The sequence below is a fragment of the Diadema antillarum genome, unplaced genomic scaffold, assembly GCF_040938485.1.
Source record: "Diadema antillarum isolate AM-2024a unplaced genomic scaffold, OU_Dant_1.0 seq00000934_RagTag, whole genome shotgun sequence".
NCBI classification, from domain to species: domain Eukaryota; kingdom Metazoa; phylum Echinodermata; class Echinoidea; order Diadematoida; family Diadematidae; genus Diadema; species Diadema antillarum.
The window spans coordinates 404,007-418,993 of NW_027271785.1; the positions used below are offsets into that span (position 1 = coordinate 404,007).

The following is a 14,987-nucleotide window of genomic DNA, read 5'->3' on the forward strand; positions in this document are numbered from 1 at the left end:
GTTGAGCAGACTCAGAGGTGGAGTGCAGTTTTGATGGGATTGTGTGGATACAGTTTGATAACATGATGCTGTAATTTTGTTTGTATGTGATTGATTAGCAAATCAGAAGTCGGTCTGGATGGAGGAAGGAATATCACATTTCCATGTCTTTGATACTGATAGCATGTTTTGTTAATAGTAGTAGCCCATCTTAAATGTGTATAAACGGAACATCAAGGATTTCAAGTGGTGAGAACCTGTGTGATTATTTTGTTTTGTTTTGTTTTCAACAGCTTCTAAAGGAGATGCTGGCATATATATCTGTTTTCAGCGTGCTTGTATTGCAGTTTTGTCAGATATCTTGTAAAATATCCCAAGCCTGGCACAAAGAATTGATGGCTTTGTGTAGCTGATTGCTACATGCTGCTGATGTTGATATAGTGGCATTTTGCACGATGTCATCTTCCCTATTACTGGTAAACCAAGTGTTACACCAGCTGAATAAAGTGCCTTGAGTACAGAGTCAGGGTACTTATAGCAAAAAGGGGAACGTGTTATGGACATAGAATTAATCTGTCTACATCAGGGTGTCTTGTCAGTCTTACCTCAGGTGAGCCATCACTCTGGATACCCCGGGGATTTTCTTGGACGGTTGGCAAGTAAATGTCATGGCCACACTCCAATTTGTCGTGGCTCATGCCCACCAGGGTTTAGTTGTACACACACTCTATGTGCTGTCTTTGATACAGTGTGGCTAAGAGTTTTCAGACTGAATCCAGCATATAGCCTCAGCATTTTTGGCTCATTTGCAATTTTCTTGTCACTTGAAACAGCTGGTTGTTTAGCTTCAAACACAAATTGATGTGCATTCATCAGTAGTGATTAGGTAGATGTGTTAAGATCCTATTTTTTCTTTCTTTTTTGCAAACACATGTGTAATTCAGTAAGGACAGTGGAGAAGATGCCTGCTAAAAATTCTAAAAATAGCAGAAAACACACACACACACACACACACACACACACACAGAAAGTAAAACTATAAATGTTTCTTAGATAGTATTTGTTAACCAAATTGGGTTAAATTTTTTTGATGTTTATTAAATCAGTAGAGCTTTATCGCAGTTAAATTATAAATAATTGCAATTCCTCTTCTTTTTCAAGTTGATTCTGATAATAGAATCAAATCAAACAAAGGGAATGACAAGTTTTGTTAGAGTTTGACATGAGATTAACAAGTTATGGGATTTAAAAGTTAGTAGAATGTTTTTATTGAATAGGAATATGAGTTGCAATGAAATATGCAAATTAGATCAGATGTCATCCTTTATCCATCTCCCACTAACCTACTGCCAAATTTTTACTTAATTTCCTGTTTTCAAATGAAAGCAACAAGAAAACTTGTGTCTTTTTTAAAATCAAATTATTGTAGTGTTGTGACAACTAAGCAATGGTGACTTGGAGGATGCCATGATTATAAGCTGCTACATTATTCAATAGAAAGCATGATATTTGTGAATTGAAAGTTTGTGTGAGAACCAATGTCAGAATGGTGAGATGATGCATCATGGTCTTATTCATCAAATCTTACTATTTTCAGACATGCATGGGACTTCAAAATTCTATGACCCTTGTATTTTATGTCTGATTCTGCTGGAACTTTCACCTTTTTACATGTACATTGTATGTCCAATTCTCGTAGAACTTTACCATTCTGTTTTACTCAATTCATCAAAGTCAATTTAACATGAAATAGAACTGTACTTTAGATACAGTTTCTGGAGGATATCCACACCCTACATATTATAAATATATAGATATAATATACTTGTATTTATAGTGACCCAAATATGTACTGCACTTTCACTCTAATGTGTTAGGATGAGCCATGAGAATCTATTTCAATTTGTAAGCCATGTAACCTATAGGGTCGTGTAATAACAGGAAATAAGGAAATGTATTATGTCTACATCCGTTTTGCCGTATGGGACGTTATTAATTAAACAGCACATTTGTCACTTCCACTCTATCTCTTTACAAGGTTGTTCTCGTCATATCCTGCTCATTTTGTTATATACTCACTAATTCACATTGTACAGCAGATGAGCGTTGTTTAATGAGGCATGTGTTTTACATAGCTTCATGTCACCCTTCATATTACATGATGTGAGAGCTGTATCGAAGAATGGGCCTAAAGACTTTAAATACTTGGTGCCATCAAAGATAATGTCTTAAACATACCTTTGAGGTTAATGTCTTCATTTCTGCTGTCTTGCCCGAGACCACATTCATGTACTTTGATGAAAGATCTGTCTGTGATACATTTTTCGGATTCATCTGGGATTTTTTTTTTTGTTGTCCAGAATAGTAGCAGTACAAAATAAATTTGCACTGCTTCCTTGATTACACTATCTGTGTGATTTTTGTGTTGTTTATCTAGACCCCTCTAGGAATCTCATTTGAGTGTATATTAGTTCATCTCTAAAACTCTTCTACACTATATTACAGATGTATTTCATTGCCAACAAATGAAGATGTATACTTCTTCTTTCTGTGGATCACACAATGTGATAACTATCATTTCGTATACTAGATTTTCCCTTTCAGGACTTCTTTGTATGACTACAGGTCTATGCACTTATTCATTTTATGTATGCATATTTGTACTTCTTTTGTTTTCTCTGTTATTATTATCATTATTGTTATTATTATTATTATTATTACTTATTATTAATTTTAATTATCATTTATTCATTTATTTATTTATTTATTTATTTATTCATTCATTCATTCACTCATTCATTTATTCATTTATTTGTTGTTGTTGTTTTTTTTCTTCACAGTGGCAGTCCAGTGTTAGCATTTACCTTGCTGTAGATTTCACTATTGATTTGCTTGTGTGGTTATTCTTGTGCCAAAATGAATAATACTTCCAAACTCTCTTACCTTTTCTCTTTCAGCCTCTGAGCCTGTTGGATCAACCTATTAGTCTCAATGGCTCCAATGTTGGTATTGCCTATGAGTACATCAAGAAGAGAAGGAATGTCATCAAACTCACCAATAGCATTGGCCTTACAATTCTACTGCAGGTATTTTATACATTTTTTATTCTCATTTCCTCTCATTCAATACCCTTTTTAAATTCTGTTTTTCAATAGTTAACATTAATTCAATTTCCTGTTCTTCTTCTATTGAATTTCTCTTACTCCAGCAAGCCAGCACAAGATGATATTTTGCATTTGTGCACTTCTTTTAAAAGTAAACAGGAAACTTTTGCTATATTTGTGGCACATAAATACTTTTATGACACCTTGAAAATATTTGATGCTCCTAACAGCTACATGGCTTGTGAGTGTCTGTGCAGTTTTTTCCTCCAGCATTATTATTACCATGGCTTTTCTAATTTTAACTTGCATCCTTGTGTGTGAAGTATTTTCATGCCTTTATCCCCAGGCATGTACTTGTTTGTCTCTCTCATGGATATATAAGGCTGTTTTTCCTACGATACCTTCTTCAATTTTTAGCTCACCTGAGCCAAAGGCTCAAGTGAGCTATTGCGATCGCCCTTCGTCCGGCGTCCGTCGTGCGTCGTGCGTCGTGCGTCGTGCGTCGTCCGTCGTCCGTCGTCCGTCGTCCGTCGTCCGTCGTGCGTCGTCCGTCGTGCGTCGTGCGTAAACTTTTTACATTTTCATCTTCTTCTTGAAAACCCCATGACCGATTTTCATCAAACTTGGCAGGTAGCATCCCTAGGGGGTTAGGAACTCAATTTGTTAAAATGGGCACCATGCCCCACCCAGGGGGCCCCCAGGGGGGCCCAAACCCCCAAAAATTAAGGAATCTGTAAAAATCTTCTTCTCTAGAACCAGAAGTGATAGAGCTAAGTTAATACTATGAGTTAGTACATTGATGACTGTAGTTTCAAGTTTGTTCATGGCAGAATCAGGGGTGCCCCCCTTGGGACCCAGGGGAGGGGGGTGGGGAAGGGTTCTAATGGGGCCTAAATTGTACATTTTCATCTTCTTCTTGAGAACTCCATGACCCATTTTCACCAAACTTGGCAGGTAGCATCCCTAGGGGGTTAGGAAGTCCATTTGTTAAAATGGGCACCATGACCCACCCAGGGGGCCCCCAGGGGGCCCAAACCCCCCAAAATTAAGGAATCCGCAAAAATCTTCTTCTCTAGAACCAGAAGTGATAGAGCTAGGTTAATACTATGAGTTAGCACATTGATGACTGTAGTTTCAAGTTTGTTCATGGCAGAATCAGGAGTGCCCCCCTTGGGACCCAGGGGGGGGGGGGGGGGGGTGAGGAGGGGTCCTAATGGGGCCTAAATTGTACATTTTTATCTTCTTCTTGAGAACCCCATGACCCATTTTCACCAAACTTGGCAGGTAGCATCCCTACGGGGTTAGGATCTCAATTTGTTAAAATGGGCACCATGCCCCGCCCAGGGGGCCCCCAGGGGGCCCAAACCCCCCAAATGAAGGAATCTTTAAGAATCTTCTCTAGAATCAGAAGTTATAGAGCTGAGATAATACTATGAGTGAGTACATTAATGACTGTAGTTTCAAGTTTGTTCATAGGAGATCCAGGGGTGCCCCTCTTGGGGGTAGGGGGGGGGGGTGGTTGGAAGGGTCCAAATGGGGGCCTGAATTGTACATTTTCATCTTCTTCCTGAAAACCTCATGATGGATTTTTGTCAAACTTGGCAGGTAGCATCCCTAGGTGGTCAGGATCTCAATTTATCAAACTGGGCACCATGCCCCACCCAGAGGGCCCCAGGGGGCCCCAATTCCCCCAAATTAAGGAATCTTGAAAAAATTGGGCCCTTATTGTACATTTTCATCTTCCACTTGAGAATGCCTCGTCAAATTTTGGTAGAGCTGTGAATAATTTAGATTAGTGACTGCGTAAAAGGTGAACTTGCGATACTCAGGTGAGCGCTAGACCCGCGGGTCTCTTGTTGGTTGTGTGTTACTTAATTCCTTGCTTTAATAAATGGCTTCTACCTGTGAACAACAAGTCTTTCATAACTGTCAAGATAATGAAATGTCTTGTTTTATACTTTTCATGTACATATGATAGGATGCTTTCATACTTTTTTTTTTTTTTTACTGGCTATATGACTGGATTTAGTGCTAAATTTTGTTTTGTAGTTTTCTGATTGATATGCTACATTCAATTACCTTCTGTCATTTCTCCAACTCTACATGTTATAAATATCATCTACAGATTTTTATCAAGTCTGCATATTATTGCATCACAAATTCTTTCTTGACTGTTTATACCCTGTATGACCCCACATCCCTTCTTTCAGCCTTGAAAAGCTGTCTGTTTTGTCTTTAAACATTGATCATATCATTTCCGGTATTGAATTCAGCTGATACGGTTTGAAAGATACTTTACGTATGTGTATATCTGTGTGGACAGCCAGCAGTTGATTACAGTAGACAAGAGCTTAAGACCACGTCTTTTCTTTAAATAAAAGTGTGTTGGTCTTAAAGCTGGTAATGCATTGTTTGCTACCACAGTACCTTTCACAATAAGTTGTGACGTGACAAGTTCGTGGATTAACCTCTTTGTGTAGGCTGTGGCTAGGATACATAAGTAGGGCATCATATCCTGTGAGCTGACAGTGGATATAATCGTGTTAACTGGCTCTTATGAGATAAACAGCCAGTCTTGTCCTGGGCTTCATAGGATTAACATGCCTTATGGTGTGAATATGAACCTGTCCTAGATGGGCAAGCTAATAATGGTGTGGTTTTCTGAATGACATACATTGCCACCCGTCACAAGTATAGGAAGAATTTTTTTTCTCTCTGCTCTTACTTGATTTTTGTTTGTGTTTTCCTCCATAGGTCAGTGATAGGGATACGATGCTGGCATGGATTAAGGTGATGCAAGAACACAACAATCCAAGCCAAAGCGTGAGTATAGAACCAGTGATATTAGGAAATGTTATACTTTCATTATGGATATGAAGAAGGGAGTTAACATGCTCCAAGGCAACAAAGACAGCCATTGGTGAGGGAACATGAAGGGACGGATTTATATCCGATTGGAAGTACGTGATGCTCATAAAACACTGAATTAAGAAACCTGTGGATTCTTTAGAACAAAACAATGTCATCATATTCTCATTGTATCCTTCACAAGTTTTGCACTTCCAATGTATGCCATCTTGCTTATTACATTATTTTCCATTTGGAAATAAAACTTTAAACAAATCGTAGTAGGTTGTGTTGTCACGAGACCCAGAAGTAAAACCTTTAACCTTTCGTAGTTAACCATTTGACTAGACCCTTTTGATTGTTATCAGATTCCATGTCTTATCTTCTCATAAGTTCCAGTGCTGTGTGAGCTGAGAGGAATGACTTGTACTAAAGTAAGAGTTTACCTACTCTCTGCTACACTGTATTTGTGATGCTGTTAAAGTCTAGTCACACAGGATGCTATGTAGATGGAAAATCAAGCTGTCATTGTTCAGGGATGATATCTCTGAGACCTCATTGAGGGTTTGTCTTCATATTTCTGTTGGACTGCAGTACTCTCATTCTTAATGTGAAGGTCTTTGGTTTCAGTGAGTTCGCAGTCCTAGATAACATTGAAATATATGACAGATTTGAGATCAATCTCTAGAAACAAGTATGAAACACCTCTCTCTAATTCTTCTTCTACTTGTGTATGTTGGATGATAATCCCAAGACAATGCAGACATGATATTCACAACACGTGTCATAATAGCATGGGCTTAGCTGAAGGGGCTCTCTCTAGATATTGAGTGCAGTGTAAATGTCAGGTGATATCACCAAGGTCTTGTATGACTTGAATTGTGGATCCCAACCTTCTCAGTTTCACCGATTGGGTGTCTCATTATGTCAGCACATTGTTAGTATTCATGACTTGTTTGGGTGTAGTCTTAATACTCCCCTTAGAGCAATCTCTAGTACAGGGATTGATATCAACCGTACTGGCAAAGATGTTAAGAAGGCTTGACTAACATACAGCTGTAGTAGGTTCCAAGTTGCTCATAAGGCATAAAGTCTATGACCTCTTGAGCACAATTAATAGCAGCAATAGGCTGACATGAATTGTGCCATACCTGCGTGTACACATATGACCAGTGTAAGAATACGCATACAACACTATTGGCACACTGCCCTCTTTCATAAAGACCTCTGTGTTACATTGCAAGAACAGTGTCCCTTCTAACAATTGTTCAGGCATTATATTAGTTTCACAATGTTATTCTATATGCCAAGTAGACATCAAATGCTTCTTGGGTTTCAAGAAATATATTTATTGACTTACATTTCATGCAAGTATCTTTCTAGCTATAATGAATTCATATTCAGGGTGAACGAATGATCACAGTTTCATATGTAGCATAGAAAAGCCTGCATTTCCTGTATAAATAAACAAGAAGGTAATTGGTGATGTGATAATGCATCAAGATAGGTCAGTGTGAAAAAGAGTGTGTGAAATAACTCTAAAGGGTGTACAGTGCTTTCTGCCCCTCCCCCTCCCAAACTATTCTCAAGTCATCAAAAGAAAGCAACAATAAATACATGCTCAAAGACACAGTCATTTAAAATGGACCCATCAAAGGTAAAAATCAGCACATAATCAAGCGAAGTTAAAAGTGCATTCATTAGTTTATGCTAAGCCAAAAATTTGAATTCTTTATAAATTGGAAATTGATAATGATATTAGGGCTCCCTTCACACTTAGCATATAAAAAGCAATTTGAGTAGTGACATGTACAAATTATGCATTTCAAGCAAGTAGTGTTAAGTGATGATGAATGGTCAGACACATTGTAAGGCAATATGCACATACTTCTGGTTTCATACATTCTTTCAAGCAGTGCATAGTAGAATTATCGATAGCCCTTCATCCCATATATGACATACGTATTCCCACTTCTATTAATGTCTTCGTCATTTTGCAGGCGTTCTCATTTTTATGTGTAGTTGCCAGTATCAGTGTAAACTGAGAAATGTTAGAGTGAACTATAGAACTGACAGTCAGGATCTCTTTTATTACTTCCTGTGGATTCTTGTTGGACCATTAAGTACTTCCACTTTCACCCACTACCTGGTTTTGTTTGTCTCATGTGATCTCAGTATTCTTATCTTTAACAATGCTTCTATACAAGACACATTTTATTTTTGATAAAAAGACTATTTTTACACTCATTCTTGTAACATTCTATTGTGTATCACACAGCAACAACTATTGCAAAAGCATTCATATAGATTGTTTGCACCCTTTAAATGATTGAAATAGTTGTCAGCTATTAAGATTTTTTTTTGCTTTAGATTTAATGATGTTTAAAGACTCAGTCAAAAATAATTTTTGTATCAAACCTCATAGGCAATTGTGCTACACATAGTGGTTTCTTTCGTACTGATAATGAAAAGTAATAACATACCTCTTTGTGTTTCATAAAAAAGAAAAAAAAATAATCAGGCTTCATTTATGACATGTTATTTTGTAAAAGTTCTTTTACAAAATTATAAATTCATCAAAAATTATGAATTCTTCAACGTAAAAGTTATGAAAAGAAGCATGTCCCAAAGCAATATTTATGTGGATTGAAAGCTGTAAGCCAAAAAGTGTTAATATACTGCAAGGGAGACTTGTGATGATGTTGTTAGCAGGGGATAGATAGTCCATGTACTCTGACAGATCCTACATACTGCTATTTAGTGACAAACATCAGGATTGTTATTTTTTTTTTCAATACTTGATGTTGATTATGGTGGTAGCCTGCTGTATTCTCCAAATATCTTTACATTTATTCTACTTTTGGTAATATTGAAGTCATATACACATTTCATATAATGACACAATAGATAATCAGATGTTGCCACAATGCTATGCCTTTCATTCCCATGACTGATTATATTCCTTGTAATTCATTTGATGTTGCCATTTCATTACTCGCATTAATCTAATTTGTTGAGGTAGCTTTTTCCCTCTCTTGTTTCCAACTGGGAATGGAAATACACAATATTAGCAAAACAAACAAACAAACAAACAAACAAACAAAATTCGGCATAATTGATTGTTTTTTTAAACAGATTAGCGAGTGCAAATTTTTATTTAGTTAATATTACTTTTTTGTGAACAAGTGCAACCTCAGAAATTAAAAGCACAGTCTGCCAGATTCTAGAAGTCTATCTTGGGTTTTCAAGGCTGCATAAAGATCTTCTTTTAGACTGTGTTATTAAATGGTGCTTATATTTAGAATGACTTTCACCTTACTTTCCCTGGCCCCATTCCCCACTTTGAAAGTACATTGACTCTCATGGTGTGGTGGCCGTGATATCAAGCCTCACATCCTCCTGTCTCTCCTGCCTTGTATAGCATCATCTGACTTCAGATCACAGCCCCATTCTGACATTGGGAGAAGGAGGGGGAAGGTGTGGGGGGGGGGGGGGGGGGGATGACCGGCCAGGCATTTTTCCCCTTACTCTCTGGTTGGGTGATTCTGGCACCCACTGCTAACTCCCATCTCTCTCTGCCACTGGCTGGAATGCCTCAGTGGATGAAACATACATTGCACCTGTCATGGCTGCCACATTCTTGGCTGCGGAATTGACCGGAACTTGTTGGCTACTGCTGCTGTGTTGCGTCAGCTCCAAACAAGGGACCTCACACTTTTATCACACCATAGAAGCCAAATGGGTGCTAGGAGTGAAAGTGATATGAAGTGTTGGTCATTTGGGGGGGGAGGGGATATTATTATGAATAGATTCTAAAGTGATAGAGAAGATGACTGAATGTTGTGTGATTGTTACATACATGTAGCTATATACAATTCTCAGGGAGGACAGAGTAATTCATAACATGATACTTCAGATTCAATCCTTTCCGGTGTGGCCCATTGAATATTTTGAGGTAAACATGAAGATATTCATGAAGAGATGTGAATTCTATGTGTTAATTACCACTACCAATACATAACCGCTACCAACACACTACCGCTACAAATTATATTTAGTGTTGAATAGTGTGTTAAAAATAGTCTGTCCAAACAAGGCGTGAAATAAAACTCTTTTTTCCTGCAGTGAAAATGAAAGCTAGCATAAGATTTTTTGTTGTTGTTTTTATTTCTGGAAAGGCTAGCAGCTTTGACACTGCACTTTCAATCTTGTATTTCTTTTGTATGTCTTGATTTTTAATGATGATTCAGAAGAACAGTTGTGTGGGTGAAGTGATGACATGTCCAAGAATTGTGGTGATAGTGGTCAGTCTGCTGTGGTGCAGAGGCGATTTCTTTGAAGTCTGTATAGCTGCTTGTGCCATGGGTAAAAGAAGAACTCTTGGCCAAGATTCTAATTGACACCTTCCCTCTTCCTACCTCCTGAAGTGAACATGGTTGTTATGAGAGCATATATGGCAATGTTCTCCCAGACTGATTAGCAGCCATCTCATGGTTTACTGAGAGATGGTTTGCAAGGAGTGAGTGAAAAAAGAGCTGGAGGTTGTTACGGCAGTCAGGAAGTGTGAAATAATTACACCCATGTAGCTTTCAAGTTGAATTCTGTGGAAGGTTTATGCTGTAGGGTGGACGGAAAGACTTCTGCTGTAGGCTGGACAGAAAGACTTCTGCTTTCCATTCTGATTGAACCTGACAATGTTATTTGGAATTGATTCCTCTGCTGTGCCATTGTGTCAGAGAATTTTGACTGAGCCTACTCTGATTTGATTCCCAAGGAAGCCATATTTGAGGTGGTAGAAGAAATCAGAATCTACAAATATAGACATTCGCTTATTGACTTGTCTGCATGCGCCGTCATAGAAATGTTGAGACGTCATTCTGACGTGGTGCTGTGCAGACTGCTGAGTGTATTCCTTGACTGAAACCATCCAAGCACCGCAGCCTCTTGATTCACTGGCTGTGCAGTACTGGAGAAGACGGCCTTGTCAAGCTCATCTGGCTATCATTTTCCATGCGAACTTGGCACAGTTAGAGAAAAAAAAAATGCTAAGAAAAGACTTCTGGTGACATTGGTGAGGCTGTGAGGCAAAGTTTTGTCTACTGTTTGCTTCAACGTCTGATCTTGAGAAGTATTGCCATCGTATTTTGAGGAATTGTTGCCAACTTTGCCTACCGGGTACAGGAAATGAGCAGCATTACAGCAGGCAGTTTAACTGCAGGATACCTACAAATTAACAAGCAGAGGGATTCTTGGCAGTGAATTTCAGTCCCATCGTCAATCGTTAGAAGGAAGTTCCTGTGTTTCTATGGAAACTGACATCACCTGTTACACTAAGCATCACACAGACTTGATTGACTTCACTCTAGCAAGGCTTACATTCTTCTCAGACCTACAATTGTGTATTGAGAGCACTGTGTGAAGAGCCATGGGTCCTATGTTTTTTGCTGCCGTCTTTCCTTTCAGGGTAAGTAGTAAAGTCTGTGGAGAGAACCAGTTACTCTGTCACTTCTTAAATGCATTGCTTATACTTTGTCCCCAATTTCTGCCTGTTCCCACTTACATTGTACCTAATGGTTTACTAGGGAAGCCCTACATGGATTATTTAAAATTGATTAATTAACAAAATGAGACCATAAGGAACTCTTCAGGGATATGAATCATATGGCTGCATGGAATTCAGCTCGTTTGGAACCCAGACTGCATGATACAAACTTCTATATTAATCTAGTATTTGATAGAAGAATGAGATTGTAATATACATACTGTGGAACATCTTACATTGTACAATATGTACATTCTCATCTACTCTAAATGTGCACACTTTTTTTGCTGAGTTTATCACAGTGCAGTATGCAGGGGCATGGCAGGTAATAGTTTAATGTTAGATGTATCTCTAGATATCCTTTCAAACTGTGTGCCACATGTGTGATTCCATTTCAGAGGACTAAAATATTCTGTGACAGTATTCTTCAAATAATTATTGAGACCTGCAATCATGACTTTAGCAGCATTTATCTATTAAAAATGTTGTGAGGTGTAATCACCATCCTAAACATATGTTCATTCCATTTTCTGGCAATAGACAAATATTCAGTGTTTTCATTTGTGATTAGAAACACCATTTGAAAAGCCCAAAAGGACAATTTGAAATGCATTAGAGCCTCAAGCGTCTTTCTGTGGAGTAGATAATAATCTGTTTTGAAACATGTTACATCACATTGCTTTAGATTTTTACTTCACGGGTCAAATAGCACAAAGCAGCTTTCAGTGACAACTCGTGAATTTTGACTAGATGTTTACATAAACAGGCATCTCAGTGAGATGTTTAAGTGAATATGGCATCTAGAGAAACATGTTTCAAACCATGTTCGTATACACCTTTTGAAATGTGTTTTGAAACATAGTTTAATCTTTTGAATGAGATAAACACAGCCATAGTCTATCATTCTGACATCAGGTTCATATGTGTATAAGCTGTCGTCTAATACCAGAGCCTGACACAGTGTTGGTTTGCAGTTATTCTGCTTCTCAAGTCAAAGCAAACTACAATTATATTGTTGTAAAGAATGGTACATAATTATAAAGAATTTAACACAAAGTGTGTAGATATTTGTCATGATTGGAGGAGAAGAAAGATGCTCAGTACATTGATAATGTGAGGATTTTTTAGCTGCAAGGTTATTATTTGTGTGTGTGTATACAGCATGTGTGTTGCAACACTGCAACAAAAACATAAGAAAACATATTTGGCCATTATTTTGGCCATGATGTGGATCACAAACTCCTCTATTTTGAAGCTGAGTAAATCGTTTCATTGTGATTAGTTTATCTCCCAAGAATTAGAAAGGCTCCTTTACCATTCTGTACTAGATTAGCATTCACAACACACACTTACACATGCATAATATACCCTCAGAGTACAAGAATGTAGCTGTGTATGTTGCTACATCTCAGCAAATTGTTTTTTCTATCTTTGTCACTGTATCCATATCTGCTTATGGAATTATAATATTCCATCATCTGTAAGCATGTAATATGTGCATCAGATGCCAAAAGTCATGTTTTTCAGATATTTTGCCATGAATATTTGGAATACTTGTGATGCTTCCCCTAAGAGAGAAGCATGCTGCTGCCCTTCACCTTCAGTGTATGATACTATTATCACATGGGAAGAGTAATGAGGTATAGCAGGGATGAGGCTGAGGGATAGATAGGTTGTACATAGGTTGAGACTCTATACTGGCTGGCCTTCAGTGGCTTACACTGGATATGAGAGATGTGTGAACTTGTCACTATGCAAGCAATCTCTCTAATGTTGGCTACTACTCCAGACAGCTTCCTGTCATCCACTACTTAAGACCTGTTTCCACCAATCACTGGCCTCTTCTCCTTAGTACACCTTGATGTCATATTTCATCCTCCTCTTTCTGCTGGTATATCTTGGAGGACACATTGACACTTCATAGCGGGGCTAGCTGCTGTGTTGTCTCCTGAAAATTATGATTTGTTGATCCTTGTCAGTGTTTGTTGACATCCATTGTGTGTGATTTCTTCATAGTTTTGGAGATAGTCAGATTGCTCTTGAACTCTACATCACCCAATGTCTGGCTGTGGCTTCTCTGAAATGCAGTTTTTACGATTATGATAGGCAAACAAAGCGTGCGGGCTTCTGGCTACCGTGAGAGGTAGAGCCGTTTTCCAGGATGGACGATGCCTGCCGGGCACTCCAACCCCCATCATGCCAGCCGTGATGGTTTTTCCTTCTGTTGTTGTGGAAGAGGACAGCCTCAGTCCCATTCCTATCTGTCCAATCATCACCCTTTGCTCCCTGTCCGTGGAGCAGCCCTATAAAGTCATGCATTTGAATGTGATGTTGACATTTAATGCATGATAACATTGGGATGCTGGTAGTAGGATGGTTGACCCTGATAGAACACACTGTGGCTGCATTGACTCCTACCATTGTTGGCATTTATCTCTTAGCTTCCTGTATCTGATATCATCTTGACAAGCTTACAGAATTCAACTTGTGCCTTTCTTGTGGAACTTTTGTTGTCACCTGCTTTTATCCACCTTGGGATCAGTGACTTCTGATATCTTCTGTGATTTGTGACATTTGTTGGTTGGTATTGTGCTCTAAACTACATCCTGGATCTCCCAAAGGATCGCCAGGAATTATTTGAGAAAGATGGAACCATTCTTTGAAACTAGGAGTCAGATAGAAGTCAGAGAACACAAGCTGACTATTGTCATTGAAGAGGTATAGTTTTTATTTGTGTGCTTGTATGTGTGTATGTTTGCTTGTATTGTCAAATATAGATTGCTATAGATTCTGTGTTAGCACTGCTACTGTAACATTGGAAACGTTTGCACAACTAACTTCGTGCATTAGGACATTTTCAATGAACTGCTTTGCCTTTTTTTATTATTTTTCCAATAAGAGTTCTCTCGTGCATGTACAATGTAGTAATGTCTCCTCCAAATGTTTTTGAGTTCAAATTTCCCTTCTAGTTCTGTTGGTGAGAAATTTACTGATATTTTATGTTGCAAAATATTCTGCACTTAAAAGTTCCCAGAATGGTATGGATTGCCTTTAATTGCACTGGCTTCCTTCTGTAGTTTGATAACAGAAAGTGTTGTAAGGTTTTAATCATCAGTGTATGTCAGAGTCTTTAAGCCCTACTTCATATCGTGCATTGGATGTAAGCTTGTCTTGTGTGTGTGGGAAGTAACTATGTTAAGATCAGTGTTGGTAAATGTCATGAGAGGTAGGACCCAGTATAGTACTAAGCAGACATTAGGACTCATGACCCGTATTACATGGTACAGAATGACATCCCGTGGGCACGTTTTGCACGATTCTCATGCTGGTCATGTGTTTGCCAATCATGTGATTGTACATCACAAATTTCATATTTTTAGACCAAATTATTTTCTCTGTGGCTGATTAACATGTAGATCGTCTCTTTGCCATACTAACTACAAGGCACAATGAAACCCATTGTTTTTACAAAGCAAGAAGAAAGTACACCATGTATCATGATTTCGTGAAAAAAA

At 38.2% G+C, this 14,987-nt stretch overlaps 1 pseudogene; it reads left to right on the forward strand.

Annotated features, from left to right (window-relative positions):
- LOC139741559 (rho GTPase-activating protein 21-like) overlaps positions 1-14,987 on the forward strand; it is a 101,112-nt pseudogene that overhangs the window by 78,486 nt on the left and 7,639 nt on the right.